The sequence below is a fragment of the Perognathus longimembris genome, chromosome 20 (assembly GCF_023159225.1).
Source record: "Perognathus longimembris pacificus isolate PPM17 chromosome 20, ASM2315922v1, whole genome shotgun sequence".
Lineage (NCBI taxonomy): Eukaryota > Metazoa > Chordata > Mammalia > Rodentia > Heteromyidae > Perognathus > Perognathus longimembris.
In genome coordinates this window covers 39,183,563-39,210,924 of record NC_063180.1, presented here as the reverse complement: position 1 = coordinate 39,210,924, position 27,362 = coordinate 39,183,563, and the positions used below count along the sequence as shown (strand labels likewise).

General features: G+C 41.9%; 1 protein-coding gene across 1 annotated transcript in view; it reads left to right on the top strand.

The window, feature by feature from the left end:
* The window catches only part of Otud7a (OTU deubiquitinase 7A), a 170,050-nt gene that overhangs the window by 70,983 nt on the left and 71,705 nt on the right, over nucleotides 1-27,362 (top strand). Inside the window, exons 2-4 of the mRNA XM_048329608.1 lie at nucleotides 6,529-6,609; nucleotides 11,076-11,185; nucleotides 23,186-23,305. The gene's annotated coding sequence lies outside the window, so the exon portion shown is untranslated. The remainder of the gene's footprint in view (nucleotides 1-6,528; nucleotides 6,610-11,075; nucleotides 11,186-23,185; nucleotides 23,306-27,362) is intronic.

The following is a 27,362-nucleotide window of genomic DNA, read 5'->3' as shown; positions in this document are numbered from 1 at the left end:
AGCTAAAGGGATGATCTAGAAGGCTATTTTTACATGTAAAACTAAAAATTCCTGGGAAGACAGAAGAGAAAGCTGGGCTGCTGTATATTCTCTCCTGTCTCAACCTTTTCCTGTCTGGCATTCTGCTTGCCACAGGATGAGAGCATGTTCAAGAAGTGTTGCTAGAAGGGAAGTGTCTATGTTTATGTAGTTATGTAGTTATTTTTTTCATCAGGAATAATTTCCTATCTGACTCTAGTTTAAATATACTATTCAGCGGTTTTAGGTTCACAGCAAAGCTCACTGAAAAGTACAATCTAATTTCACATGCTTCTCTCAATATACCCAGCTTCCCCTACCACCAACATCTCCCATCAGAGGGGTGCATTTGTTGCAACTGTCTATGTATCAGTCTCCCCAGAAGTGTATGATGTATACATGGTTCGCCCTTAGTGGTGTAACTTTCAGGTGTTTGAACAAATATACCACATTTGTTGCTATGGTTTCAGTTGTAGTTGTCCCCTGTAGGGAATTTTTATATTGGCTTATTTTACTTAGTTATTTGCATCCAAGGTTTCTCCATGTCTTTTCATGGCTTAATAGCTCATTTCTTTTTCATGCTAAGTAATATTCTATTGTCTAACCCTACTACAAGTGTTTATCCATCCATTCACTGAAAGGTATCTTGGTTGCTCCCAAGTTTTAGCAACTGTAAATAAAGATAGATTTGTTAACATTGGTGTGCTTATCTTGATGTTTTAGAGTGCACAATAGAACATACAGTCCAATTTTTGAATATAGAAGACCACTATAATAATGTAGAAAGTGGTCTTCCTTGAGAGAAGTACTAAATATACATGATCAAACTAAATTTGACTGGAACATCAGCTATTAACAATAATTAATAAACCAATGTCTGGGCATTAAACCATGGTTCTACAAACTCATGCCATAGGTCACTTAGAAGTTTGGTACCATGCACCCAATGAAACTTTGAGAGTAAATAAGGTATTTCAACTCTTAGAGAGAAAAAAGGTTCTACGTCTACTCTAAGGATATTTTATGTCTATGTTTTGTATTTTTTCATTTGACATTCCATAAACTTGACCAAGTTTCTAATTAATTCTTCTTTGCTGAGGAAGCATCTGGTGTTGGAACTTGACCCATGCTTGGTCCTCCCTGCCTCTTACTTAATTTCCTCCATTATGGTCCTCCCCAGAGACCCTATGGGGTCCACTCTGATCTAGCCATCGGCTCATGTTATAGGGGTGGCAGCAATCCATTGAAACACTCTGATGATGATGATGACAAGACTCAAATTTCAGAATCCTAAGTATCCTACCTAGGGTCACATAGTTAACAGCAATATTGAGATTTATCCTAAATTGTCTCTGCCCAAGTCCACCCTATTATCCCTTCACAGGAACCAAAGAGCCCCAGGATGAACTGAGAATGAAGTAGATAATTCAGAACCAAACACATAGGGGCTGCTTGAAGCTTCGTAAGTAAATGGATGAACTCCAGCAAGCAAATATGACAGAAGTCCACAGCTAGTCCATTAGAAAAGGACGAGAGCTAGCATTAAGCTGGAGAAATAAAGAAGCGTGATGTAACATAATAAAAGGCAAGAAGAGATTCAAACATGGGGAGTTATGAAAATTATTTTTGGGCAAAAAAATTATTTGACCAATAGTGTCCATACCCAGGTGCCTTCCATGTGCTGGACATGGAACTTACAGTGCCATTATCTTTTCTATTTTATCAAGTCAGTAGCAAAGTGATTATACAAGCTAGGCCCAACAGTTAATGCTCATTTCTCCAGTCAATGGGGCATTACAGCTATAATCCAGTCATTTTATTTATTCAATAACAAACACATTTGTGCTTTGTGGGGGTCTGTGTGCTGGGCACTGTGCCAACCACTGGCTCTCCAATAGAGAATACCAGACACACCCATCCCTACCTGGAGCTCACAGTATAATGAGGATTAACGATATTAACACACATGCATGCTATTGCAATTAAGAGGCAGCACAGTAAAAGGGGGCCGTGTCTTCTATGAGAAAATGCAGGCATGACTTAGTTTGATCATTTAGCCTGGGAAAGCCTTTGAGCAAGGGACTTAAGATCACAAAGGTTTGTGTGAGTCCATAAAAGATAGATTCTGGCCAAAGAAGAATGGTCTCCAGAGTGCTGAGGGAAGCAGTAGATGGAAATCAGTGAAGAAACAGAGCTAGCCAGGGCCTGGGTTACGTGTGTCCTTGCCTCAGAGAGGAACTTCCATCATATTCCATAAGTAAGGGAAACACTCAAAAATTAAAGGTATGGAAAAGTCATGGCCGAGTCACAAAGCTCATGGATGTTATTAAGTAGAGAATAGATTGGGATGGATGGGGATAAAGCAGAAGTAAAGTATCTCGACTGCTGTGTTCTAGGCACCTGGAGTAGCTGGGTAGGAATCAATCAGGGAGACCTGTTGCTAATTTGAAGGTAGAAATCCCATCAATGAGTCACTGGTGGCCTAACAACAGAGAAGACCACAACTGATACTCAGAGACCAGACACATTGATTCATGCCTGTAATACAATGGTAATTAAGAGGCAGAAATCCACAGGATCATAGCTTAAGGCCTCCCAGGCAAAAAGCTAGTGAGACCTCCATCTTAACCAGTGAACTAGGTGTTGTGGCTCCTTTAATCCAAGCTACAAGGAAAGTACAAGTAGGAAAATCAAAAATAGAAGACTTTATCTGAAAAATAACTAAAGCAAAAAAGGGCTAGGAAGTCTGGCTCAAATAACATCTTCCTAGCAAGAACAAGACCCAGAGTTCAAACTTTAGAACCATCAAGAAAAAAAAATGGGGTCCCAGAATACTGGCTTGATCAACTGAAAATATGTTCAATTCGTTTGTTAGATATAGTAACAAACAGCCACCAAATCTCCCAGCTTAAATCAGAAAGGTTATCTTCAGTCCCTCGGACAGGAGGCAGATGCAGCTTGCTCTACTCCAGTCTCATCTAGGATGATGGAACAGCTATTGTCTGCAACATCACCAGCTTTGGTTGCAGGAGAAATGGCAGGAATAGAGATACTAAGCATCCATGACTAAGTATATCCACCCAAAATGGCACATGTTCCTCTCTTCCTGTTTCACTGGCTTCAGTGAACCCAAGAAATGCAATTATTCTGAGTGCCCAGGAGCAGAAGAGAAATGGGCATTAGTACCCTCCACAGCCCATCCTTCTGGTCACCAAACATTTGATTCAGTCTTATGGGCACATGCAACTATGAAAATCTAATTGCTTCCCAGGAGAAACATCCTAAATTCTCATCAAGCTCAAAGTCAAGGATTTCTGCATGAAAACCAGAATTTACCAGGTAATATGTAGGCACAGTTCCTTACAGTCTGGAGACTTATGACCTATAAGGACAAGTTAGCCTATACCACATACATACATGGGGTTGGGGTGGGGAGCAGGAATATAACAATGGCAGTGAGCACTCCCATTCAGAAAGTAGAGCATTAGGGACAGGTGCCATCACTGGCCATAAAAGTCTTAAAGTTCTCTTGGGCAGAGGCTTTGAGAGCCTATTCCCTTGATCAGTCTGTGCCCAGTCAGGAGTTTGCTCTTTGCTCTTGGAGAAAATGTATTGTAAATGGTGGTTTGGGGGAGGAGGGGCCACTGGCTTCTTTCTTGGCTGCTTCCTACCTCAGCAGGCTGAAGAGGACAGTACAGGGTCATTTTAAGTCTAGGACACTCTTGGCTCTCGGCTCCTTGAGGCTCATGTTTCCTCTGCTGTATAATAGGCTTTGGGCTTAAGGAACTGAGGTTAAGTTTCTACTGCTTACTGAATAGGAGATTCCCTAGAAACTGAGGTCTCCAGTTACTCCTGCTTTGGATCCTACTGAGTCAAAGGTGCCAGTGGCCACACCCTCATTCTTCTCAAAGACTTCTCAGAAAGGCTGCATTTCTGTTTTGTGTCCCCCTCCCCCACACCCCATCCTTGGCTCTTGATTTAATTGTAGGTATTCAATGGTAGGAACTACCCCTGAACTCTTTCCCCAGAACCATCATGTCTAGTTTTTCTCACTGTGTCTTGATGGTCCTCCAAACAATCACCAGAGACCATCCCTTCAGGTAAAGGCTGGTGACTACTTTCATTTTGGTCTCAGGAGCCCACACCTGTTGGGTGATGAGTGCAGAATGTATGGTGTGCAAAAGTAATTGCAGAACTCAGTCTCTGTGCAAGCTCCCATTCTGTGCATAGGGGATGCCCAATCTCAGAGCCTCAACACCCTCATCTGCTCCACACAGCTCCTGCCAGCTGCTCCTGGGCTCCTGACGATGTGCACTAAACAGGCTACCTTTAATCACTGATGAAAAGATCAACCACTTAATGGTGTGGTAACACTTGGTCATCCACCTGAAAACAATTCACTAAGTCTCACTCCATAGGCAAAGGCTAATTCCAGGTGTGTTGAGATGTGAATAGTTTTAGCAAAAAAAGTAATAACTACAAAACTATGAAAAAGAAATCAGAAAACAGCATTTTGATGGGAAAGATTTTCCAAACAAACAACAAAAACCGGGATCTAAAGAAGAAAAACAGCATACATTTTATTTTATTAAAATTTCAACTTCTATAGGTGAAAGCTTCTATCATTTGAAAAACAAAAAAGACAAGGAATCAGTGATGAGACAATTACTATCTATAATACACTGTAGTGCATTATACTATTTATCTATAATGCACAAGGAGTTGTTCAATCATAAATTGTCAGGGACTATACTGATTACTGTCTGTGAAATTCTTTTGTTCTTCAATCCTAAATTTGAGAGAGAGAGAGAGAGAGAGAGAGAGAGAGAGAGAGAGAGAAAACCTAGTACTGAGGCTTGAACCCAGGGCCTCATATTCTCCCTTGGCTTTCTTGCTCACAGTGGATATTCTACCACTTAGCTATGCCTCCAGTCTGGCATTTTACTGGTTAATTGGACATGGAATCTCAAAGATTTTTCTGCCCTGGCTGGCTTCAAACCTCCAGTTCTCCCGAATAGCTAGGATTATGGACATGAGCCACAAGCACCCCACCGGAAGTAATTCTTGAGTAACTTCATTTTAGTTCCACCTGGTTGAGATAAGAGCTTTGGAAAATCAGTTTTCTAAGAAATGGCAACAGAAGAAGGGGTGGGAATGACATAATAACTTCCCTGCATTAATTTTACAATAAGAATCACCCTAAAGATGTACACAGACACACATGCACACACACACACACACACACACACACACACACACACACACACACAGATGCAAAGGTTTTACATTAGGCATGCCCAGATTGAAACATATACATGAGCTGAAGATAATGAAAAACTATAATTTAGTGGCTGGAAGTATAGCAGCTAGTTATTTCTAGGAATTCTAGTAGCAGAATGAGTTTTGTCTAGTACTGTTCTTTTAGGATTCATTGGTGAGGTTTTATCTTGGTGGCTAAAGCAAGAATTGATCTCTAACAAGACTGTTACAGATGCCATCAGAATTTAAGCATCTGGCAAATCCATCATTATAAACACAGTATAACAGATATACAAAAAAGTGGCACACAAATTTACTAATTCAGAATATACCCGTCAACAAATCATCCTTTTGCTTTCTTCCTCCTTTTCATTTTTAATAGATAGATCAGTTAGAATTCTCCCTAGAGGGAAAGACAGACTTAGTGCTTTTCATTTTTTAGGAAAATTACAACTGAGATGACACCCTTGTCTCCATATCTTGCATCTTTCCTATTTACTATTAGTCCTGCAGAATTTCCCATTTCTCTGTCTAAAAACAAATACCGTACACCCAAAATAGCTCCAAAGAGCTCAAACAACAAAGAGGCAACAATCGCAGAATTTCAAACTTCTTTGTCAGAACAAATGGCCTGTTCAATTGAAAAGAAACACAAGGTCCAATTGTGCACTTTTAGATTCAAAAGGCCTCTAAATTCCCTCATATTTCTTGCCTCACCCAATAGTGGTTTTAAAAAAAAAAAAAAGAAAAAAAAGCAGCTGATACTAGTGGGCTAGTATTAGCTAGCATCCACTAGTATCCACTTTGACTAGTGGAAAAAATAAGAAAAAAAAATCCCTGCAAAGGATAGGGGCATGGCTCAAGAGGTATGGAGGCAGTGTCCAAACATTGCAGATAAGCAATTCCATCCTTCCTCTCTGTTCAGGGTCCACTAGCTAATAGCTATTGCCTAAGTGATACATTTTCTCCTGACTGGCTCACCAAAACTGGTACTAGAGTTCATAGACCCCAGTTCCAAACTCTCTGAATTCCACATATCAGATACAGTCACTCCTGTGTACACAAAATAAAAAGACATGATAAAGGACGTAGATGACTTTATTTATTTTTTCTTTTTATCATTATCATTAAGTCATTGTACAAAGAAGTTGCCATTTAACAAAGTAGTTGATGAATACAATATGTCTTGATCTGCCTCACCCCTTTCAACATTCTCACCTATCCTTCCCCTACCCACCCCTTCCCTCACAGAGAAAGAAGATTTTTATCACATGGCACCATGAGCATGTCAAGGGGACACAGCACTTCAGCTCATCTTCAGCCATCTTTCAGGTACAGACATGAGCTTTAGATCTTATAGACAAAGAACTGGGAGCAAAGGGAAGGAAATATACATAATTATTTAACAGCCCAGGCCATGGTATGGCCTGGTTGATCATTATTTTGGTCCATGTTTTGAGAGGATTCTAGAGAAATTGTTATCAATCACGGTCATCATTGGTTAGAATAAGCCAGTCATTGGTGCCTAGTGCCTTTTGTTTCTTAGAGATAGTTTCAGTTCGTTGTCATAAAAAAAGTTTTTTCTCAGTTTTGATTAACTAATCAAAACTTTGCCTCCACATTTCCAAGGTGATTGCAAAGTGATTGCAGAGAAAATGGCTTAGAAGAAAAATACATTTAAAAAATGGAGGCAAGAATGTCAAGCTGTTCTGCTGTGTTTAGTTAATTTGTGGGCCCAGGTAGGTAGTCAGTGTTACGCAGTAAAAGCAACTTTTAGACACCTGTATGGCCTTCCTGTAGGCTCGTTTCTCCCTCTGACTGGATTCTCCAGCTTTACCTTCTTTCCTGTCAATTCCTCCTGCTCAGCCCTCCCGATTCTTCTACTCACTGCCCTACTATGCCTTCTGAAGTAGAGCTACTGCCCTGGGAGTGGTCTAGCCTTTGCCGCAGCACTAGGGCACTCCTGGAGGTCACTGGTTAGCAACATCTTCCTTGTTCTCTTCTCAACCAGGAAGCTCTCCAGAGCCTCAGGGAGATTGGGTCATAGCTGCCTGGACCCTCAGACAGATTAGGAATCCAGAACTTTCCTTTTTGACAACCACTTTCCTTTGTGTATACCATTGTCCCTGGGATGTCATCTTACACTGTCCAGACTTCTGTTTTGCCATCTGTAAGATCAGGAGTGGACCAGGTGGTGTTTGGAGTCCTTTTAACCTGAGCATCCTGCATCCCAATAGCGCTCCAGGACAGCCTGGTGCCAGCAGCTGTTGGCCAGTCCCTGACAAGTTCTTAATTGAATTCTTTTGCAATCAGGAGTAGAACCCAGCAAAGGAAGACTTTCCTTTTCATAGTTTGTGACTTTGTTTTTACAAAGATTTTGTGTCATTTAATTGACTATTTTAATAGCACTGAAGAAGCCCGGCACCAATGGTTCATACCTGTAATCTTAGCTACTCAAGAACAAGCCTGAGATCTGAGAATTGTGGTTCAAAGCCAGCACAGTCAGGAAAAGCTGTGAGATGACTCTTATCTCCTGTGACCCACCAGAAAGCTGGAAGTGAAGCCATGGTTCAAGTAGCAGAACACTAGCCTTGAGCATAAAATCTGAGAGCACCCAAGCCCCTGAATTCAGGCCCCAGAACCAGCACAAAAGAAGGAAGAAGGATGTGGAGGAGGAAGAAAAAGAAGAAAGAAGAATTCTGAGAAGACTAATTCTTGTTCGCAAAATTTTACTCTTTGATCTCCATCTAGGCCCCATGTGGTGGCATTTCCATAGCTCCATCCCCCAAAACACAGCATTCCTTCCTGTACCCATCTTCGAATTAGAATCTCCAGGAGAATCTCCAGGAAGATCCTGTCATGTCTCTCATTTCCTCAATGGGCTCTCTGCTCTGTGCAAGCTGTCATTCCTGGCTTCGTGACTGTGCATTGCAGCCAGAAGTACATAGAAGAGCACCTTTGTGAGTCCCAGCTCACAAGAGCTTTGGGAGCTAGTTTCCAGATCCTTGTATACTCTTCTGTGAGGAACTACCCATTTCCTCAGAAATCCAGGATTATCTACCAAGAAACCTCATATGAGAGCCACCAAATGCATCGCTCTACTGGCCCCAGTCAACAGAGTTTATAGAGCACCCCCTTCAAGTCAAATATGACACTAGATGTGGAAAATCAGGTGAAAAAGATAGAGGCTCAGGTTGAGTTATAGTACATCGCTCCACAGTATGCAGTTGGTATCATTGGGCTTCTCTGTGTGATGCACTCATGATTTTGTTTCAACAAGCTCCATTAATTTAAGGTAAAAGTCTAATTTGATGGGCAGCAAATGGAAAGCAAATAGTAATCAAATTGATTTAGAATCATTTCACTCTTTTCCTATTAAAGCTCTTAATGTCTTTCTCAAGTGATGCTGGAGAAAATGAGCAATAAAGAGTATTTTATAACCTGATTTTCAACTTTGACTCTAAAAATGCATTAAAAAGCTGATTGTGACTTGACATTGTGCTATGAAAGACAAGAGAGCAAAAGCTATCTTTTCTTTTTCTTAAGTACCAGTACTGGGGATTGAACTCAGGGCCTCTACCACTTGAACCATAGCTCCAGTTAATGGCTTTTTGCTGGTTAATTGGAGATAGGAGTCTTATGAACTTTTCCTCCTGGGCTGGCTTTGAACAAGGATCCTCAGATCTCAGCCTCCCTGATAGGATGACAGGAATGAGCACCAGTGCCTACCTACAAAAGCCATCTTGATGAAGGGAAGAGTAGGATCACTCAGGTAAAAGGAATCTCCTGAGGATTTTAACTACACAGGACACAGCAGTAACCCAGAGGCTCTGTATTCTTATAACACAGACATTGGAAGCAGCCTCACCTCTGACTTCCCCTAAACCTGACAGTGACATTGCAGCGCTTCTTGCCCAGGTGTGAAATCATCTGCCACTTGATTTTGGAGTGTTGCGCCCTGATTATTTCCAAGCTCAACATGGGCCCCCACATGTGCCAACACACATATACAGCACAAGTTTACATCTGAATTTTCTTGCATGTGTACACTACACATATGTATATGCACATACCACACACACTGATCATGTTGAGATAAATTATTGAACATGTCACAGATGGAACTTAAGCTTTCTACAAAACACTGGGAAAATCACTCTACTCCCTTCTGTTTGCATCTTAAGAATAATTTAAAACTCTTCCACAATTCCTTCTCTGATTTGGAGTGTTTCAATTAACTTGCTATTAATAATTCCATTTGCATTTTATTAAGGTTTAATAAAAAATAGAGGCTGCATTTACTGATCTCTGAATACAAAATATGTTAGCCTCTTAGCTTAAAGGCAAATAAGGACACTGAAGAGCCTGTATGGCCTATTACATGATGTAATTGGATTTTCTTAGAGATCATGAATATATGTACAATTTTACTAACTTTTAGGGTTAAGAGCAACTCAGGTCCATTTTTTTTTACCTTTTACATAGAAAACATACCATAGATTCCAATGATATAGGAAAATGGATATCTTGCAAACTGCTCCACTAACTGGAAAATCTAGACAAAAGCAAAAGGCATCTCTGAAGGGTGGGACTCATTGCATTTCAATTCTTTAGTGTGTGCCAGACCTGGGGCTTGAATTCAGGGCTTGGACACTGCTCCAGAGTGTTTTTTGTTCAAGGCTAGTGTTATACCATTTGAGCCACAGCTCTACTTCCAGTTTTGTGGTGTTTAATGGATAAGAGTTTCATGGCTTTTCCTGCCCAGGCTGGCTCCAAACCACTATTATCAGATCTCAGTCTCCTAAGTAGCTAGGATTACAGGCATAAGCCACCAGTGCCCAGCATCAACTTCAGTTTTTAAAAAATTTTATTGTAAATGTGATATATAGAGGGGTCATAGTTACATGAGTCAGGTAATGAGTACATTTCCTTTTGAACAGTGCCACCCCCACCAACCTCATTCTCTCCCAGTTTTTCCCCTCTCAACTTCCCTGCCCCCAAAGTTGTATAATTCATTTTCAACATAGTGTCTAGTGGGTTTCACTGCTGAATTGCTTCACTCTTTGTCCCACCATTTTTGTACTTCCCTTTCCCCTCCCAAAATGAGAGAAACCTATATACAAGACAAAGGGTACAGAAATCAAAAACAGCAACAGAAGGGAACAAACCAAAGAAAAAAAGAACTTCATACAGTATAATAATAATAATAAAAAACCTCTTACTGTATTATGTGCCTATTTTGTGTTAGGCACTACATTTTAATGAACAAATGAATCTCTCTGTCCTAAAGGAAATGGTGTTTAGATGGGGGAAAACGGACAATAAATACAAGATGTAGGTGCAATAAGTGGGCTGTTAGTGAGCAAACAAAGCAGAGAAGAGAGCTGAAGTACAAGGAATGTGAAAATGACATACTTAGACTGGAGAGGCCTCACCAAAACTTGGCTTAAAGAAGACCAGGAGGAGAAATGGGGCCTGTGACTCAAGTAATAGAGGATTAGCCTTGAGCACAAAAAGCTCAGGAGCAGCTCCTGCCCAGGCCCTTGAGTTCAAGCCCCAGGACAGGCACCAAAATAGAAATAAGTAATAGACCGGGAGGCATAGGAGACCTCAGGAGACAAAACTTCTCAAGAAGGGAGCCGTAGCCAATGCCTGTGGCAAACACAAGCTGGCCTTTTCAGGAAACAACCAGAGGGGATGTTAGTGGCATGAGTGGGGGATTAAAGTTGAACCAGGATACCATGTCATTCAGAGCACTTTAAAGTGTGGTAGGACTTTATTTTTTTTTTCCATCACAGTAAGATGGAAACATCACTGGAGAGTTCTGAAAAGGACTGAGTTGATCATAACATGACCATTCTAAAATATTGACCCATGAAACAATGAAGGTCCCCCCCCACCCCAATCTGTAAGGACATGACTGAAACCAGCATGTTGTAAGTGAAACAAGTTGGGAGCAACAAGACGGACATCACATGTTCTTCCCCTCAGATGCAGAATCTAAATCAATCCCACTGAAGTTAAAGAGTAGAATTGTGGTTTAAAAGAAGTTAAGGAGGAGTGGGAGGAAATGGGATAGGGAGAGATTGATCAGTGGGTACAGAGTTAGAGTTAGGGGGTATTGGCTCTGCTGTCTGTTACATAGTAGGGCGACAACAGTCGGTAAGGATGCGTGTTTCTAGGATGCACCTAGAAGTACTAGGTGAATTTCCTTTGACGTACCCGCTGTGGTCACTTTATGATTTTGGTACACTGGATATTGTATATATGCTTATCTGAACTAGGGAAGGGAAAGAAAAATGAGGGAGCGTGTAACAAATAAGACAAGAAATGTGCTCATTACCTTATTATGTAACTGCACCCCCTCTGTTCATCACCTTGCCAATAAAATTTAATTTAAAAAAAAAAAAGAAAACATCTAGAAGACATGATTTTGAATGTTCCACCACAATGAAACAACGACTGAATTTGATAGATATGCTTATCACTGTGATGGTAAGACCACGCTGTGTATGCCTATATCAAAACATCACACTGTAACCCATACATTTGCATGGTTGTTGTTTCAATTAAAATAAAACACAGAAGGAACCACACTGTGGGGCCAGAATATCACTGTGGCCGCAAGCCAGAGAGAGCTGTGAGGAGGTGGATGCAGTATAGCAGGTGAGAAGATGGTTGGGAGGGACGATTCTTGGACAAGGACTGTGGCAGAGAGCACTGAGAAGTGGGTGGCTCCATCTTCAAATTATATTTAGAACCCATCCAGAACTCACCAATGGGCCAGATGTGGGATGTGAAAAGAAAAATGTTAACGATGACTCCTACATGTTCTGCTTGGCCAAATGGAAGAGTGAAATTGCTCTTATTAGATATGAGGGGGATTGCAAAAAGATTTGGTTTGCAAAGAAACAGACTTTTCAGCTAAAGTTTGGCAGGTTTAGTTTACGATGTACATCACACGTCCACCTTCTTAAGAAAGTAATGGAGTACCTTGGAGCCAAAAATGAAGAAGGATTTAAAATTTAGTGCTACAACTTCTATCACATGAACAATTAAGAAACTGATGAGGGACTCGGAATATGGCTTAGTGGTAGAGTGCTTGCCTAGCATGCATGAAGCCTTGGGCTCAATTCCTCAACACCACATAAACAAAAAAAGCCAGAAGTGGCGCTGAGGCTCAAGTGGTAGAGTGCTAGCCTCGAGCAAAAAGAAGCCAGGGACAGTGCTCAGGCCCTGAGTCCAAACCCCAGGAGAGAGGAGGGGGAGGGGGAGGGGGAGGAGGAGGAGAGGAAACTGCTGAATGGAAATTATAACAAGACATAGAAATTTAAAATAACAAGAAAAAACAGGGTATAGAAAATACCTACCACACCATGATAGGTTTGGTCTAATAGAGAGAGGCCTCTGGAGCGGTAGTTGCATAGAGTTGAAGAACTTCCGCTGGCTTTTAAAATTTGTTTGTTCTTTCCTACTATTCACCTGTTATGTGTTGAGAGTCTCATAAGGACGAGGCAGGTGCTTTACAGGAGAAACAAAGAAATTTAATTCATAGACTCACCACTTCAGCCTAAGCTAGCAGGCATAGTGCAGAGTACTGGATGATGAGGGGAAGGTGATGATGGTAAGATTTGAGAAGAGAAGATGAAAACAAAAGGTTAGAGAAGCCTTCTAAGTCGGCTAAAAATAATGGGAATCATCCAGCAAAACATGGATGCCATGTGAGGAGGTGTAGCTTAGCAATTTTGCATGTGTGTGGTATGTGCAAGGCCCTGGGTTAGCTTAGCAGCACAGAGAGAGGGAGGAGAGAGAGAGAGAGATTATAAGAAAGAAGTGTGATGTGTTTATATCTCTTAAAGTGCAATAACAACAACAACAACAACAAAACTGGCACTGGTGGCTGACACCTATAATCCTAACTACCCCGGAGGCTGAGATATGGGGATCATGATTTAAAGCCAGCCCAGACAAAAAAAGTCTGTGAAACTTATCTCCAATTAACCACAAGAAAACCAGAAGTGGAGCTGTAGCTCAAGTGGTTAAAGTACCAGCCTTAAGTGAAAAAGCTAAGGAACAGTACCCCAGGCCTTGAGTTCAAATCCTAATACTGGCACCAAAAGAAGGGAAAAAAAGAATGAGAGAGAATATAGGGTGAATACTGGGAAAATTGGATTGTCCAACTAATAATTCTAATAAAGATTATTACCTATTAAATAGATAATGATTCATAGTGAAAATGTATGTCTCTATGTTTATTTAAAAGAATAAATAGGTGAGTGGAAAAGTAAATCAGGGATAAGGGCAAAGAAAGGGTTAGAAAAAAGTAGTACTAATTATTGCAAATAAGTATATCACTAAGTGCTAAAAAACAATAGGGGAAAAGGGGGAGGGGAGGGGGGAATGAGGGAGGAGGTAACAAACAGTACAAGAAATGTACCCAAGGTCTAACGTATGAAACTGTAACCTCTCTGTACATCACTTTGACAATAAATAAGAAAAAAAGAAAAGAAAAAACCAATAGGGGAAAACAGGCACCAGTGGCTCACGCTTATAATCCTAGATACTCAGGAGGCTTAGATCTGAGGATCCTAGATCAAAGCCAGCCCAGGCAAGAAAGTCTGTGAGACTCTTATCTCCAATAAACTACTCAGAAAAATCTGAAAGTAGCACTGTGGATCAAGTGGTAAAGCACTGGCCCTGAGCAAAAGAAGCTCAGGCACAATGCCCAGGCCCTGAGTTCAAGCCCCAGGACACACACACACACACACACACACACACACACACACACACACACACACACACACTAGGGAGAGAGTTGGGGCTGGGGATATAGCCTAGTGGCAAGAGTGCCTGCCTTGGATACACGAGGCCCTAGGTTCGATTCCCCAGCACCACATATACAGAAAACGGCCAGAAGAAGCCAGGGACGGTGCTCAGGCCCTGAGTCCAAGGCCCAGGACTGGCCAAAAAAAAAAAAAAAATAGGGAGAGAGTCACGTGAGAAATGGAATATTTACATAAGATATTGCCTGGAGTTATACACACATATATATAAATGGAAAATATTGTCATTTTTTGAAGAAGAGGAACAGGATGGAGATCACCTTAATTAAGAAATCAAAATCAAATCAGTGGACAGAACCAATGTCACATGCCTCTTTGTAGTCACTGGGATACAGTGTGACTTCCATAGTCTTCCTACCAAAAGCATATTACAAAGTCTAATCGTGAAGCCATAGCAGGACAAACCCATCCTGAGGGATGTCATACATTGAAGTTTGTGTCAGGGTCTTCAAATGAAACACTGAGAAACTTTTGGATATTTAAAAACAATTAGAGACCTGAGAATAAAATTCAATACTGAATCCTGAACCAGAACAAAAACAAAATTGTTTTGCCACAAAGATCTTGTTGGGACAAGGAGTGCTGTGGCGTGGGAATGACTTGAGTGTCCCCCCCAAGGCTCATATGTTGGAATCTGATCCCCACTGTGAGGGATTAAGAGAATGGAAACTTAATCCCACTGTAGTGCTTGGAGGTGGGGCCTTTGGGGGCTTCTTAGCATTGAGCAAAGTTATCAGAGTGAAGAATTATAAGAGGCCCAAACATAGACATATATGCACATTCATGTCCCTCATTTCTCACCAGGTCATGTGCTACACTGTCAGTAAGAAGGCTACCATCAGATATACACTCCTTGACCTTGTACCCTTCAAATCCATCAGCCAAAATAAACCTCTTTCCTTTCCAACTCACCCAGTCTGTGGTATTGTGTTGTTAGCAACAGAAAACAAACTGATATCAATGGGTGAAACTTGATTATGCCCTGTAGATTTAACTCATACAGAGAAAGAATGTAAAACAAATTCCCAACATTTAGTTGTAAGGTATAAGAAAATACTTGATACTATTGCTGTTGCTTTTCTGTGTATCTAAAATTATTTCAAAACTTTTTAAATGTAAATGAGGTAGACATGGTTATTCAAGAAGGACTTTTATACCACATTATGGAGCAGCGTCCATCAACGAAGCGGCCCTCTCAAGTTTCTCTCTTTGTTCAGGTTGAGGTACACAGATTGCACAAAGCTATCAGGAGATAGGCCATTAGGAATGTGTTTGTTTTTTTTTGTAACTGTGTATGTGTGTGTGTCTGTCTGACTATCTGTCTTTCTGTCTATGTCAATACTGGGGCTTGAATTCAGGGCCTGGGCACTGTCCCTTTGTTTTTTTCTCTCAAGGTTGGCACTCACCCACTTGAGTCACAGCTTCACTTCCAGCTTTTTGGTGGTTAGTGAAGATCATGGTTAACAGACTGTCCTGTTGAGGCTGGCTTCAAACCCAAATCTTCACATCTCAGCTTCCTGAGCATGATTAAGGTGAGCCTTCCAAGGGCAGCCATTGCTGGTCTCATCCTGTATTGCTGGCCTTGGACAGCTGTGCACCAGGGGAACCTGAAGACTTGGGCATGGCCAGAAGGCACAATACAAATGAAGTCTTGGAGTAAGTTTGGGTTTTACTCAAATAAAGTGGGAAGCTGTTGGTGAATTTCAAGCAGAAGATGCTATGGTATAATTCATGTCTTTTAAAGCTCTTTCAGGCTAGGTTGTCAATGGATTGGAGGAAGAGAAAGACTGTGGTTTGTTGATGATTAGAAACATTCAAACTGAATGAACTAATCAATAGCAAAGTAGCAAATGTCCAGCCAGATACAAGAAAGGCTTATTTAATGTGTGTAGACAGAAGTTGATGTAGAAAAGTCCCTTGGAAGCCTATTTATGAGCTGTACATAAAGGCTTTCTTTTGGTTCATAGATTTTTATTGGAAAATAATATGCACATAGAAAAACACATTCAAAATGTACAGCTTTGTGAAGGAAAAAGATTTAAATAAGCCTTCATAACCAACTCAAAAAAGTCAGCCTTACCTGTAACCATCTCCTGTGCTTATTCTCAGTCTGCCTCCTTTCTCCTTCCTTCATTCTACCAATCTACAGCCTGCAGATTAGTTTTGCCTATTTTTTAAACTTCATGAGTGGAATCAAATATGGGTTGAGGGCTGGGGATATAGCCTAGTGGCAAGAGTGCCTGCCTCAGATACACGAGGCCCTAGGTTCGATTCCCCAGCACCACATATACAGAAAACGGCCAGAAGCGGCGCTGTGGCTCAAGTGGCAGAGTGCTAGCAGCCTTGAGCGGGAAGAAGCCAGGGACAGTGCTCAGGCCCTGAGTCCAAGGTCCAGGACTGGCCAAAAAAAAAAAAAAAAAAAAAAATATGGGTTGAGTATCACTTATCCAAAGTGCTTGGGATCAGAAGTGTTTCAGATTTTTGGATAATTTCTCTTCTATTGAATATTTTCATATACATAATAAGATATCTATACTGGGGATAGGACCCCAATGTATAAACCAAATTCACTTACACCTCATATGCATCTTGTACACATAGCCTGGAAATAAGTTTGTGTAATATTTTTAGTATGACTGTATTTGATGATGACCTATTACATGAAGTCAGGTATAGATTTGTCCATTTTGGTGGTGTGCCATGGCTCAGAAAGTTTCATATTTGGGATTAATTCTGATACTCAGCTTGAGAATGCTCCATCTGAAGTACATTTCTTGTATGTACTACCAGGTCATCCATTCATAATGTTCTATTAATATGCTCTTTGTGAACATATGTTTATAACTCAGTTTACCCACATATCCTAGCATCCAACTGGTGCATTGGTTATCTTTGGAGCCATTTCTAGTTCTTAACTATGTGAGCAGTGATACTACAAGTAGCTCCTGCCATGCCTTTTGACATGTATGTGGACATTGTGGTGATGAATCTATGTGCCAAATGCTAAAATTACTGGGTTTTGGTAATGTGTCGGCTGAGCTTCGGGAGATGCTGCAATGCAGATTTTCCAAGTTGTCTTACTAATTTCATTCTCACCAGCCTGTAGGAGGGCTCTGGTTGCTTTGCCAACATTTGGTATTTTCAGTGCTTGTAATTTTAGACTTTCCAGTGGGCATCTAATTGTCTTCTTAATTCAGTTTCACTGGTGATTAATGAGATTGAGAAACTTCATTGATTCTCAGCTGCTCACATGTCCCCTTATGAAATACATGTTCAGATATCTTTCCACTTTTCTACTGCATTGTCTGGTTCTTAATAACTTCTGTATATATTCTGGATGCCACCCTATTCTTCATTCTATGGATCACTAAGATTATTTTGCTATGTGTGGCTTGCCTTTCCACCTTCTTTAGGATGCTTTTGAATGAAACAAAGTCCTTAATGTGTCTGCTTTATCTTTTTTTTTTGGTCAGTCATGGGGTTTGCACTCAGGGCCTGGGTGCTGTCCCTGAGCTTTTTCACTCAAAGCTAGTACTCTACCACTTAGATCCACAGCACCACTTACGGTTTTTTCTGAGTAGTTTATTGGAGATAAGAGTCTCATGGGGGGTTGGGAATATGGCCTAGTGGCAAGGGTGCTTGCCTCGCATACATGAAGCCCTGGGTTCAATTCCTCAGCACCACATATATAGAAAAGGCCAGAAGTGATGCTGTGGCTCAAGTGGTAGAGTGCTAGCCTTGAGCAAAAAGAAGCCAGGGACAGTGCTCAAGCCCTGAGTCAAGCCCCAGAACTGGCAAAAACAAAACCAAAACAACAAAAAAAGTCTCATGGACTTTGCTGCCCTAGGTGACTTTGAACCGTGAGCCTCAGATCTCAGCCTCCTGAGTAGGTAGGATTACAGGCATCAGCCACCAGCACCCCCACTGTATGAATTTTTAATGTCAGTATTTTTCTGATTACAAAAATAACACATGGCTTTCAAAAATGATAAGTGACTATGAGGGGAAAAAATCAGAAAAGAACAAGTATGAAAGTAATAATTATCTAAACCGTCACTGATAAGCTTCTAATAACATTTTTCTTGTTTTCATTTAAAAATCAGTATATAGCAGTGACAAATGACTCTTTATTTGATAATTGTCTTTTCCCAGAGTGGTTCTGACAACCAAGACCCAATTTAACCTTCTATACACTTATCCACAGACAGGACTGTTTGCAGGTCTTCATTCTGTTTCCTTGTGTTTTACAGAAGGGCTTAGGCTATGTTCTACCCTTAAGAATAGGTTAAGGATATAGTTCTTAAAAAGTATATAGATTTCTAGATATATGTACACATATATGTTTATAATATGTGACTATACATATACACACATTTTAAGGCCACTGCACAGTATTGCTTGGACAGCAAATTACATATGGAAACAACACAGGCAGACATGTCAAGAAATGAAGCTTTATCTTTCCATAATGGGGTGTCTTCCCTGTTTCCTTTCTGCCCTGCCCCTGGAGTGGGAGGGAAAAGGAGGTCTCACCTCAGCCTCTCTGTCTGTGTCATCCACGCCCTGAAGCCACTGATCCTGGCTTAGAGAGAAGGTGTAGTTCTTCAGAGCCCCCTACCTCCCTTGGCTGACTCCATAACCTGCTAGACAGCTGCAAGGCTCTTTCCATAGTAATGATGCTGTGTACATGAATCTCACTGCTGTCATTATTCCTTCTCCCAAGCCAAGCGCCCCTAAACAGTGTGGGTACACGCTATGGGTCACAGAGCAGTGATCTGCTGGTGCCTGGCAGAGCACCATCCCTTCCTATGGCACACTCCTCCCTGTATGTCTGCCAGTCACAGTCTTGAATCTCTGAGTCTTGCATCATCCTGTGGTCTTTAACCAGGAGGTCTGGCCCAATGACTCCTCCCCAGGAGCACGTGGGGTCTTCCGGGTGCCTGATCTTCTGGGCACAGAGCCTTCTTTCTCTTTTCTATGCCATTTTCTTTCCCTCCCTTCCTCCATCCCTCCCAACTCCCCTCTCTTGCCTTCCTCTTTCCCTCTCTTCCTGTAGTTTCTCCTTCTCTCTTCCATCTTCTCCCTTCCTTTCCTGAATATCTTCTTACCCTTCCCCTCACTCTTGATTAGATTCTTCTCAGTCTCCTCAGTCCAAGAGAACATCTAGTATAACCCTGGTCTAGACCTTTCTCCATCATCCTCTCTGACTTTTCTTTCCACCAGTGTCACAGCATGCAGGGCACACGATCCTTCCTTGTCCCTTTCCTTGCCAGAGTCCCTTGAAATATACAGGCTTGCCATTTTTTCATCATCAAATCTTGAGCCCCACCTCTGGCCCTTGGAAGATAGTAACATTCTCTGATGTGGCTTCTGATTTCAGGTCTCCCTTCAAAGGCCCTTGAAATGCTAATAGCTGTTGGAATTCTAAAAATTGCTTCCTTGCTCCTTCTGCCTCCACCAAGCCTTGATTTCTTAGACTAGATTGTGGCTGTAGAGGTCAGGAAAGGTGAACACCACACTGAGACTGGGACCTGATCTGTGGCTTCTTTGATTCACGTGTTAAGTCAGCTCTGAAGGAAAAGCTGCAGAGGAAATGTGATTCCGGAAGGAAGGTGTAAACATTTAAAATGGTCTGCTCATTACAATGCAGTGTGGCTGGATTGGAGTTTTCCCCACTGTTCCCCTGTGGGTGATGTTCAGACTTTGCTATCACTAATAACGCAGGAGATCATTTTTCTTTACTGGAACTCATCATTTCTGTAGGGAAAAAAAAAATCCTAAAGAGTGGTTCAGAGGGCATGTGCAATTCAATTTTTTAGTGTCCGCCGGCACAGCCGCCTTTTTCAATTCACACCCCCACCTTTGGTGTTGGAAGTGCCCATTTCCACACATCTCACCACCGCTGGCTGGTTGAGACTCGCTTCAAGTGTTGCAAATCTCATTGGAGATTTATGTAACATAAAAGTAGGTTTCATTTTGTGCTTCTTTGACTGCCTGAGAGGGAGCAGGTGATTCGGTCCTTCGTATCCTGTTTAGCTGTTCCTATTTCCTCCTTTCCATGAGTCCTCTAAGGCTATTGTTCTTTCTAATTATTGATTGTGTAAAGCTCTTTGTACACTAGGAAATCCTTTTGTCAGATAGGATGGGAATTTGTCCTGACTTCATTTTGTGTCTTCATAAATATTGTATGTGTAACATGCCATAAGAATGCATACGATGTAGAAGGAAAAGAATTAAAAGTCTAAGTTCATAATTATACTATTCTCATAGATTGGAATTGGTTTGTTTCCTGTTATTAGAATGTAACACCTGAGGCTACATAATTTATAAAGAAAAGAGGTTTATTTAACACATAGTTCTGGAGGTATATGAGTAGTATCTGCATCCAGCTCAGCTCTGGTAAGAACCCCTGGCTACATCGCAGTGTGGTAGCATCATGGTAGGAGAACATACAGGGAGGAGAGAGTGCATGGCAAGACAGGAAGCAAGAGAGAGTTAGAAGCCAGGCTTTCTCCTTTCTGATTTTGTCAGTATCCGGGTTTGAACTCAGGGCCTCACACTTGCTCAACTTACGTGCTCATAGCTGTCATTTTACCACTTGAGACATACTTCCAGCCTGGCATTCTGTTAGTTAATTGAAGATGGAGTCTTGCAGACTTTTCTGCCCAGGTTGGCCTCAACCACCATTCTCCTGATATCAAAAGCCATTTGGTATTAGATATCTCCTGATATCAGCCATTTGACTGATGCCTATAATCTTGGTTACTCAAGAGGCTGAGATTTGGAGTATCATAGTCCAAAGATAGTCTGGGTAGAAAATCCCATGAGATTCCATCTCTAAAATAACCAGAAATTTAAAAAAAAAAAAAAAGAAAGAAAGACTGAGCCACTGAGCTCAAGTGAGCACAAAGCCCTGAGCTCAAATCCCAGCATAGGAAGCAAGGAAGGGAGGGAGGGGAGGAGGGAGGGAGGGAGGGAGGAGGGAGGGAAGAGGAAAGAAGAAAAGGAACGAAGAGAACAAAGAGAAGACTTGTGGAGGATATCTAGGATCAGGGAAGATGTATTTTTGAATTAAATGTTTTATTGTGAAATAAAGCATCATATCCAGCTCTTAAGGAATGAGTATAAGTGTCACCCAGTCTCCCCCAGTGGGAGCATCTTTCATATCTCCCATGCAGTCTTACAATCAGAATATTGTCGTCATCCACCCAGCATCCCTTTGTTTTACCCATAATCACCCAACTCCATTCTTAGTCCTCGCAACCATGAATCTGTCTCTATTTCTATAATTTTATGTAAGTGAATGTTATATAAGTGAAAGCCACGGCCAGGGCATCTCTGCCTGTAGTGCTGGCCTATCAGACTCTGCTTGCCTCCCACCACAACTGGCTCAGTAAAGCCAGTAGGGTAGTGTCCAGCCTCTCCCAGATGTCACTGGGCCACCACTGGGCAGTGGCTGCCCATTTGGTAGCTGACATTTCCCAGCAGTCAGGCTTGGGAGCATGTCTGGTCTCACTTTTATCTATAGCCCCAGTTGTGCTGGCGTTTTTACTTTAGAATAAGCTCACCTTTCAGCAGTGAGGCCTTTCAGGTCCCAGAGCACTTTCAGAGGCATTCCCTTTCATCCTCATGGAGACCCTGGAACAACCTAAATCTTATGGTAATGGAAGGATGGGGCAGAGTTGAAGAGGTCTCTCAGGACCAGGCAAGAGCAGGCTGTCTGCTGAAATGAGGGGCAGAGGGGAGGTGGCCCTAATATCAGCTTTAAGGATCTCGATGTCATTTTAAGCACATCACAGGGTGTGACACCAGCCCAGCCAGCCAGAGCTGCAACCACAGCCTTAATGAAGGTCTAAGAGAGCTGTTTTACAGGGCAATGCCTGTTCTCCCTGGGGTTAAGGTGCAAGCAAGATATTCATCCTTTCCTTAGGGTTGGCTGATAGCCTTGCCCCTCCTTGCCATTTTGTTGTCAAACTTATTTTTAAATCAATGTCAATCTTCTTACATTTCTGATGAGAGGAACTTTCACTCTGTGAAGTATTTCAGCCTTCCAAACCTTTTATATAATGCATTTCAGATGTATTCTGGACTCACCGTACAATATGGCACAAAGAGAATCTCCTCTTTATTTCCAGAAATTGTTATATTTTTTTTCTGAATTTAGATTTCCTGAAAAATGTAGCCAGAACACATTGCAAGTTTGTTTCCATTTGAGAACCGGAAAGAAAACTGGGTGGCAGCTGGCAGGCAGCAGCGATGCACACCTGATCTGAATAAGGCTCCTTGTGTATGCCTTCCTGAGTCAGCTAGGGAGGAGCTGAGCGATCAGTGTCTGAATTAAGGCCCGCTTCTGAGAAAACCACTTTTCAAACTCCAGAGACTACTAGAGAAATCCATCAGGGTGGTACTTATGTCAAAATGCCCTTTCTTGGTAATATTGAGCAATATTCCACTGTATGCATAGACCATATTTGGTTGTGTCTGTTCATTCATTAGTGGAAACTTGTACTCTTTCTGTCTATGGCTTATTGTAAATAATTGGATTGTGAAAATAGTTTTACAAATATCTCTTCAAGCCTAACATTTTTTTTCTTTTAGGTAAGTACACCCAGAAGTTGGACTGCTGGACCATACATTTAAAAGAAAAAAAATTTTTTTTGGTCAGTTGTGGGACTTGAATTCAGTGCCTGGCTGTCCTTGAACTCTTTTGCTCAAGGCTAGTGCTCTACCCCCCTCTCAGGCACAGCTCCACTTCTGATTTTCTGGTGATTAATTGAAGATAAGAGTCTTACTGACTTTCCTGCTCAGCCTAGCTTTGAACTGCAGTCCTCAGATCCCAACCTCCTGAGTAGCTGGGATTACAGGTGTCAGCCACCAGTGCCTGGCTATTTGCTATTGTTGTTGTTGTTGTTGTTTTGGTAGCTTTTTCTAACTACAAGAACAGAACTGCTGCTTTCCACAGCAGCTGCATCATGCCATTCTAGTCCTGCCAGTGACACACATTGGATTACAGTTTCCCTACAGCATCCCCACCATATGAACTGTTCCCCCTTTCCCTCTTTCAGAGTTCTCAGGGGCCCATTCACCTGCCCGCCTTCACTGAGCACCAATGGGACATTTTCAGCAGCGACGGTGCCCAGCCCACTTGGACTCCTGACTGCCATTCACCTCCACAGAATCCAGAGGTAAGTCCCCACCCTCTCTCTTCCCCCTCTCACCCCCTTGCCCCAGCTGGGGGTGGGGGGAGGGTCCTGGTGACAGGACCCTGCTAGAGAGATGGACTCATTCAACATCTCCAAGCACAGAGCTGAAAGCGGAAAACCAGAATATCATCCCCCAACACCAAAACTGACAGAGAAAATTAAGAAATGTTTCCAGTTTTCACTGGAAGGTGAGTTTAAAATGATAAACATCTGTAATCCTAGCTACTCAGGAGGCTGAGATCTGAGGATCACAGTTTGAAACCAGCCTGGGCAAGAAAGTCCATGAGACTTTTATCTCCAATAAGTACCCACAAAAAGTGAAAAGTGGTGCTGTGTGCTCAAGTGGTAGAATGCAAGCCTTGAGCAAAAGAAACTCAGGTTCAGCACCCAGGCCCAGAGTTCTAGCCCCAAGATGGGAAAAAAAAAAGAAAAGAAATCTTGTCCTCTTAACACACTAATTCTTTTCTGTGTTTCTTCTTAGTAATTTTCCTTTTTTTTTTTTTTTTTTGGCCAGTCCTGGGCCTTGAACTCAGGGCCTGAGCACTGTCATACTGTCCCTGGCTTCCTTTTGCTCAAGGCTAGCACTCTGCCACTTGAGCCACAGTGCCACTTCTGGCCGTTTTCTGTATATGTGGTGCTGGGGAATTGAACCAAGAGCTTCATGTATACGAGGCAAGCTCTCTTGCCACTAGGCCATATCCCCAGCCCCATTGTTAGTAATTTTCCAAAAATACAGTCTCTATCCAGATGATATCCTAGTATAATGATTCTTTTGTCATACAAACATCTTGGAACACATATTTTTTATTTACGTTGATGCCTTGATTTGAGTATGATAAAACTGTAAAGCTACAAAAAAAAAATTGAAAGCATAGATCTGTGAAAGCTCAAGTATTTGTTACTCGGATTTCCCAGATATTCAGACACACATGCACACCCACACACATTTTGTAAATATGTACTGGTGATGCATGCCTGTGTGTTTGTTCAATTATTTTTGTCAGAAACATCTAAAAGCACATTGCAGACATCATGATATTCTTTGGCAAGGATCTCCTCTACAAAATTAGCCTATATATCAACATGAAATTTAACACTAATAAAGGAATATTGCCTAATATATTGTACCCCTTCACATTCCCTTCATTGTTCTGAAAATATTTATCCTGGCTCTTTTTGCTATTATTCAACCTAGTGTCGTGTACTGAATTTAATTTTATCTGTTTCACTCTAAACCATAACCCAGAACTCTTCTTTTGTTTGTATTTTGTTTGTTTGTTTGTTTTCAGTGCTAGGTATCAAACCCAGGACCTTATGCATGCTAGACAAGCACTCTACCACTGAGCTACATGTCTATCCCCATTATATTGAAATTTTTGAAGAATCTAAAAACTTTAATCTAAGACAATTATTTTGTGCAGCATTTTACCATCTAGATTTCTTTTATTGCTTCCTCAGATTTAAGTAAAAATTTTCTTATATTTAGCTAAACAGCATATCAGTAGCACACTATGGCATAAGTTTGTTTTTGTTTTTTTTTTTTGCTAAAGTGGTTTCTGTCTGAGCTTCCCTTTAGAAGGCTCCTTTTTTACTCTCTATAATTAATAAGTAATTAATTGGCAGAGTCAACTTTGAGACCCTGTGAATATTTTCTTCCAGAATTAGTCATCATCAAGTGGTTTTAGCATCCCTTCTTGGTTAGATTGTACTTTTTAACTCATACATAATCAGAACATCAGACTTTCTTTCCTGTCACATGGTCCTTCATTTTTCACATTGTCCTGCCTATGACATCACTACACAAGGGAATGTATCAAGACAGACAGGAAGACTGAAATTAAAGACTGTCTCATATGTGCATACCAGCCCACTGACCTTCAGCAAACACCTCCAATCACAAACCCTCAGAGTCCTCATGAAATTCGGGGGACTAAAAGAGACCACTGCAGGAGATGACTACTGCAGGGTGGAGCCTGTGACTAGCCCTTCTAAGTGGTAGCTGTGAAATATCAGAGGCTGGGAGGATGGACTGCGGGACAACTAGATGGCTGGTCTCTTATGAGACCCGTGTAGAAATCATCTCACCTAATGGTGGCCAGGAAGCAAAGAGACCGGAAGGGGCTAGGATCCAAATGCCACTTCAAGAACATACTGCCAATCACCTAACTTCTTCCCACTGGGCCCTGCTTCTTAAAGGTTGTATCACTTCCCTTCCCTCTGCTCATCACAGACAAATAAGGGCTTGTCCCTCCCCCATGCCCTTAGTTATCAAGAAATGACTGCAAGGTTAATTTGCAGTGGGTAAAGCTGTGACCCCTAAAGGCAGTCCTGAAAGCTGTCATTCAGAATTATAGGTCTGCTTTCCATGGTGTTCTTATGGTAGGTTACATAGAACTAAAAACATTTATGCCTACCAAGGGCCTCCTCTCGGGCATTCTAGATTGACTGAGGAATGAGACTAGCCTTTCTGTGGCCCTGTGTCATTGGACATCCCTGCTAAGAAACATAGCTTGTTCATATCTACCTCATCCTAGCTGAACCCTACCATGCTGTCCTTGTGAGTTTGCTTGACCTTTCTAGACTAACCACATCCTGCTCTTCTGGGGCTCAGGGGAACTTAGGAGAGCTACCGGAACTGCAGAAGTAGCTGACTGTGCCCTAAGCCTGTCTCCTGATATACAAAGCCCCTGTGGCCCCAGGCACTCCCTGAGCTAATCTAGAAGTTCTGAGTCCCCACCTCTGCCTTGAAGTTGAGGCCTAACATATACATAGCAAATTTAAATAAAAGCACATTTGTCATTTTTAGTATGCTATAAATAATAGCACTTCAACATAGAGTTGTTCTGTTCATTTCTAAATATATAGAAAATGCAGTGTATATCCCCTTTCATTCTATTTAAAATACATGGCCAGCCAGGTTCTTCCATGTACCTTGAAAGTTTATACTCTTTTGTTCTCTCCTTAATTTTGTATTTCTAGTCCGATCCCTATTTTAGCCTATTTTGTGTTGCTGTAACAAAATGCCTGAGGCTGAATACTTTATAACGTAAAGAAGTTCACTTGGCTTATGATTCTGGTAGCTGGAGAATTCAAACCACATGGTACCAACATCCTAGCATTCCCCCACCATGTCTTAGCAAGCCCCATACCCCAGCTGTATTCAATCTGGAAAAAGAGCAGAAAGGATCAAGCATGTAGGGTGTCTTTGCTTAATAACAACCTGCTCTCACCAGCACTAACCCACTCTTCAAGACCAGCATCAGTCCTTGCCAAGGGCCATTCCCTCCTAACCCAAGTACCTTCCCCCAAAGCCCACCTTTACAACTGGGGGCCCAGTTTCCAGCTCTTAAGCCCTTGGGGGATACCCTCAAACCATCCCCAAAACATTGCCTTGCAACCTTGTTGTAATTTTGTACTTAAAATTCACTTGCTGTTCATTTTGTCACTTTCTCTGTGTGTGTGTGTGTGTGTGTGTGTGTGTGTGTGTGTGTGTGTGTCACTCAGGGACATCACCCAAGCCCTGAGTGCAAGCCCTGAGTTCATATAAAGACTTGACCTGAGGAATGGCAGGACTCTCTCTTTGTGCAGAGCTGGGAGGTTTCCCACATCAGAGCAGTGCAGTCCTTAGGGAAGGCAGTCTTTCATGGAAGGCAGCTTCCCCACAAATGTGTTTCAGGAAAGATTATATAGACAATCGGGGAACTTTGCAGTCTATGACTTGCAAGCCTCCCGTGCCTTTCACCTTGAAATTTGTGTCTGTCCCCAGGAGACCCAAGATTCAGCTGATGGCCACTGCCTTGTGCTCTCCCTGCTTAGAATGGGCTCTATTGCCCCAGTAACTTAAAGTCATGCCCTGGCAGATGTCGTGCTGGCCCCTCCCACTGCTTCTCCCCTTTGTATCCACTCTGTGGATTCCCAACTCTCCTGGAGGCTTCACTGGAATGGCAGTCTCTTCCGGAATGCAGCAGTTCCTTGTGGTACTGCCCAAGAGACCATATGCACTCTGAGTGTCTCAGGGGAGTTCAGAGACAGCATTTTT